This window comes from Colossoma macropomum, unplaced genomic scaffold (genome assembly GCF_904425465.1).
Source record: "Colossoma macropomum unplaced genomic scaffold, Colossoma_macropomum, whole genome shotgun sequence".
NCBI lineage: Eukaryota > Metazoa > Chordata > Actinopteri > Characiformes > Serrasalmidae > Colossoma > Colossoma macropomum.
In genome coordinates this window covers 41,439,595-41,445,620 of record NW_023494789.1, presented here as the reverse complement: position 1 = coordinate 41,445,620, position 6,026 = coordinate 41,439,595, and positions in this window count along the sequence as shown.

Sequence of the window (6,026 nt, the reverse complement as noted above, 5' to 3'; positions counted from 1 at the left end):
TGGACAAATAAGATGTTAATATATTTCCAAATATGAATGCACACATAGGAAACTAACTGACTGAACTGACATTTGTAACTATTTGTTAATTTTGAAATTTTTATAAACTAATGATTTGTTCATGACTAATAATTATTAGTTAATACTATGTTAAAGTTCTAAAGTGTTATGGGTGTTTGCTGATGTATTTCTATCACAGTGACATTAGAGTGCTTTACAAACTTTTAAACAACCATTTTTAAGCCTTCCTCCATTCATTCATATTAGAAAAAACATACTTTGAATCATTGCTACATTAAAACTGTTTACAAGCCCACCTCTCATAATCAGACTGAACATTCTGGAGTCAGTTCTGATGTCTCAAAAACTGTAGAATGAAAAGCAGACAAAACCACCAGAAAAATTAGAAGAAAATTTAAGAATATTTATATAAATTGAATAAGAAGAGTTATGTGCAGTCAGTAATTAAACCTCAAAAAGAGAACTAGTTGCCCACACCTCACAGGTTTTGTCATAGTTAGAATCAAGGCCAAAACTCGGTTCAGTAAGTGCAAGTTCATAGAAAAGTCAAACTTACCGTATAAGCATACTGGAATTTACATTTAAGCCTAAAAATAAGGTTTCCAAATTAGTGAACTTCTGTCTTCTAGAGCGAACAAGCTGAATATATGTATATGACCAAAATACTCTCTTTTTGTGGCACCCCCTTTGTGTATACCAGAAGACACCACCCCCTGATTTACACTTGGAGCAAAGGGGAGCTCAGTCCACAAGAAACTCACAAACGCAGGTTTAGAAAAATACAAAAATACAATCTTTATTAAATGTGCTTGAGGCCCCACAACCACATTTTGGAGTATTAAAAATAAATAAGAATGACAATAAAAGGTTCACAGCACACACACACACACACACACACACACACACACACACACACACCATTCCAAATATAATGTGCTGCAAATGTCTGCCACTTTAGTGAATACAGCACAATTACCCTCACAATTATCAGTTAGACACCAAACTCCCCTTACTTGAGCCAACCTAAACTGCAGTAAACATAGAAAGTAAATTTAAAAACATAGCAAACATATCTAGCCAGTGGCTCACAATACACTAAATACTCACTTACACATGCACTATACAGCCAACAGGCTAGAGGGAAGCTTAAACCCTAAAATACTCTAAAAATACTTTTTTAAAAATTCAAAAGCTTTTAGAACAGTTTTGATAGAACAGCATCTGACACAGGATATAAGCTCTAGCAATCTATGAAAATACCCACAAGAAAAGTACCTTGCATTTTTAACATTAACCCCATGTGAGGCACACAAATAGGCAAACAAGTGAATTTCTCACCAAATATTAAGAATGTGAGTAAGGCAGAATGTATCAAATTCTCAGACACAACTTGCTAACATGACTCAGAAAAATGTACTTATATCTAAAACAAATGATCATTCTGCATAGCTGCATATTCCACGTAAACATACCTATTAGCAGCAAATAAACTAACAGCAGCGATTAAAAGCAGCAATAAGGCTCCACAAAGCAGCCGTGTTACTTAGCTAGATACAAGTGAAAATAACTAAATATCAAGCAACTGACTAAAACAGGCAAATCTGCACAGTACAGATTCAAAACAAACCTGGTGCAGTGTTAGGGCTGATGATGTAAATCAGAAGCTATACTTTGTGTTTACTCCATCTAAAATAGCCATGCTACTTAGCTGGATGCTAAGACAACACAAACAAACATCAAATTACTGGCCAAAGCCGAGCAAACAGAAACCATAACAACACAGCTGGTTCACTCGGCAGCACATCTTATTGTATTTAGTCACACCAGACAAGTTAAAATCTACACCACCGCTGCCGTCGCCACTCGCACTAGCTTAGCTCAGCTCTAAGGCCTCTCATTGGCCCCCGCTCGCCTGTACCGCGCTCTAGCAGAAAAGAAACACACCTTAATCACTGAATACAGGTATTACAGAAAAGACAAAGTAGGCAACATACAACCAAACATAACCTTATGCAGCCAGTGCTGGATAAGGAGCACCAGCATCAGGAAGCGCTGCTATAAATACACCTGCTCCCCTGCTAGCTTAGCCTAGAAGCAATGAAACAAAACTACTCCCTGGACCCTAAGGTGTCTGTACATACGCCTGCTCTTAATACCCCAGCTGGCTCAGTACGTGTCTGCTCCCATACTAATGAATGACATACACCCACAAAAAGCCCCTGGACTACCCAGGCTACATGCCTTTATTTGTTTCTTTAATGTTAACGGCCTTTCCAGGAAAAGCCACTGGAAGAACCCCCCACACACAGACACACATTTTCTTTGGAAAACTGGCCATGAGCCACTCCTCACTGAGGATGCAGGATGCAGTAACCAAAGCCAGCAGAGTTTTCTTATCAGCTCACACTGCCTTCATAGATTACAAGCACACCCCTTTCCTGGATTCTGCATTTCTACAAGAACACGAAGCTGTTTTGCAAGATCAAATCTGAAATTTACCATGCTAACAACTACATCTTCTACATTAATTTAGATTTCAATAAATGTTAATAAGCAGATATGTGGATTAAAAGAATTTGGACTTTTTTTTTAGCATAGAAAAACAGCAAGCAAAACCATTTTACCTGTAGCACTTTTGGTTTTCATTTAGAAAAGGCAGGACCTGGGTTTGTAGATAGAGGTCTGTTGTCAAATAAAACAATAATCTTTCACATACCTTCTGTTTATAAATATTTCAGGTAATACATATTTTAGTTATTAGAAAAGTCCTCTAAATTGACACAACCACAGCGAGAATTCCATGTTGCTTGAAGCAAACAAGCTTTACAGGCTATATACACACAGGTATGTGCAAATAAATCTGATTAGTGGAAAAAAGGCTCTTAGAAGTTAGAACAAATTTCACAAGCACATTGCATTTGAACTTGTTTAAGTACACGAACAATTAGTATTACATTTCACCCACAGACTGTGCTCCACTTTTCTCTACATAAAGTTGCATCGATCTGAAGATCGAACTATTGATTTGATGTAAGATGTAGATACTCCTCATTTCTAGCATTTCAATAGCATTTTCCTTCACTCCTCTTCATAAACATTTTAAAGCCCAAAATTTTATATGAATGAAGCAAATGCAGTACAAACATTACTAACTGGATACTTAGGGGAGTAAAAGGTGATTAAATGTATGATCACTAATATTATAATTTTTTGACAATCAAAGTAGTGCAGTCGGCTTCTTCTTGTACATCGAGCTTTAAACTGAGATGATAACTTACACCCAGAGACGTGTAGAGTACCACAAATACTTATATTTTTGTGAAAATGGCTTTGATGCTTGGCTGCACTCCTCTGTCCACCATTCCGAGTCACTGGGGTCTGCTGAAGGGCAGATCCTAGCAAATAAAAGGACCTACCTGAGAGGAGTTGTGTGTGTGAGACTTTTAGGTCGCTAGCAGTGTTGTTCTAGGTTGTGCTACTTGATGGTTTTAAAAATGTAGCCAGTAAATGGTTTAGTCTCACTTTGTTGATCCCTCTCTTGTTCTTGCTCTCCCTGTTTTCTCGCTCCAGCGCAACGTGTAGACAGGCAAGTTTGTGGATGCCTATACAGAAATAATAGATATTTCATTGTTTTGAAATAACTACCTGCTATATTTTAGGCTAGGATTAGACCTGGTTAGTCAGGCCAGCTGTTGTTTTATAGTTTTCATTTCATTGGCACCGTCCTCAGTCCATTTTTGCTGTTGGCTGGATAGTCCATGTCAGTATTCATACTAAATCAGTGTTTAGGTGATTCTTACCTCCACACTCATCCTATGTATTGTTGTAATTAGTAGCCCATTGTATAACTACATCTTTCTTGCTCCTTTCTTTTGTAAATACTGTTCTTTGATATGTGGTACCACTTTGTATGATACAACTTTGTAAAGTGGGAAGTAAAGTAAAAAAGCATTGACTGAAATTGCAACTACTGTTGTCCGTGTCCTTCCCTTCCGTCTGCCATCACATACCACATGTTACATCCTCTCTACCCCTAGCTACATTTGAGAGGAATGTAAGAAATGTAATGTTACTTCAGTGAAATAATGACCTTAGCAAAATTACAAGCACATTTACAAAAACACTATGAGTACATTGTAAAAAATGATTCACTGTTTCAACTTAAAAAAGTAAGCTGGTTGCCTTAAAAATTCACTGAATTTTCAAATAATTAGTTGACAGAATGTAAAACACAGATTGCTGTTCCATTACCTCACTATTAGAAGTTCAATTCACTTAAATTTTAAGACAACCTGGATATTTACTGTTTAAGTTAAAACACAATCATGTTTTACAGTGTAGATCGTTGAAGTACACAAACCCATCTTTCAGCATAACAACTAATCTGATCTTTTTGGTCTGAAATAAATGCTACAGCTTTACAGTGAGATGTGTGAGCAGTAGTACAGCCATGCAGGAGCTGAACCAACAAAACAGAATGAAACTAAAAAAAAGTTCATTTCTTACAGAAAATGCAGAGTGATTCCATAGCTTTAGCAATTCCCAGGTATTTTTAAAGTGTTACTAAATGGTTGCTATGGTGTTCCAGGTGTTTGGAAGAGGTTTAGGTGATGGGCTATCCAAAAGGGATTTTTTCTTAAATATGGCATTTTCTGTACATTTTAGTGTGCAATTTGTTTTATATTTAGGTTATTCGTTAAGTTTAACACATAGGGAAAATGTATATGCCATGCATCCCACCAGCTCTGACATTATGAAAGACTCCATTTTCCAGAATTCTTTAGGAGATCACATGACCAATGAACCTCCAGAATCCACCAATCACCATTCCTGTTCAGTACTAACCTGTCTCACCTGTTATGTGCATCATATGTTCAGATCTAGCTTGGTGTTTAAGCCTGGGCTTTAGTATAGGTTCTTTGCAAGGCATTACTTCTCCCTGTAGAGCTGCTGAGCATTTCTGTCTGTGATATTGCCTTCATGTTTTCCTGACTGTATTTTTGGACTTTTTGACTTTGCCTTTTTGTCTTTGCCCTTTTGGACCTGGTTGCGTGATACTGTTTTGTTATGTTTGTCGTTCTCTGTATTTTGGCCTTTTTGAATTTGAAGCTGATGTCCCAACTACAAACTTTTGGTATGTCTGTGAAGTGATAATGTCACCGATGTTTGCATGCCTGTTGATGCATCTAGTTCTGTTTTTTTGGTCAGTAAGCCTATTAAGTTTGATGGGAACCCTGAGAAATGTCGCAGTTTTTACTCCAGCACTTGATTTTTTAAATAACTCTTCTCCAAGCTCTGATCAGACTAAAATATCTTTTTGGCTATCACATCTGACAGACAGAACTTTAGTTTGAGCAACCACAATATGTCCCAAGACCCAGAAATAATTATACAAACAGTTTTTCATATCACCCTCATGATGGAAAAGTCAATGGCAAACTTTTAACAAAACTCCCTCAAGGTAATCGTTCAGTTTAGTTTCAGACTACTAACTTGAATTCCACACTCTGGCAGCTGGTAGTGGATGGAGCAAACCAGCATGATTGGTTATGTTTCGACAAAGACAGAATTCTGAAATTCTCACTGAATTAGCTTGTAGAGAAGAAGACTTAACCCTAGATGAACTCATCAACCTAACCATTCATCTTGAACAATTTATCCATGACCATAGACACCAAAGTGCTAAAAGAGTTAAGCTACCAATCTTGGTGCCTAGTGAAACCAATGAACTGGAAGAACCTCTGTGCCGGAGGAGATAGGGGACATGGAGTCCAAAGGGATGCTGTTCAAAACTTCCTTTGTGGAAGCCGCCAGGTGTAGCTGTGGTCAAAAGCTTGTAGGTGCTTTTCAGGTGGGCAACCCCAGAACCACCTTGTGGATACCAGTCATGAGGGAGGCCTTTAAGCTGAAGAAGGAGGCCTCTAGGGACTAGTTGGTCTGGAGGACTCCCAACTCAGCAGATAGGTACTGATGAGCAAAAAAGACAGCAGTGGTGGTGGTGGCAG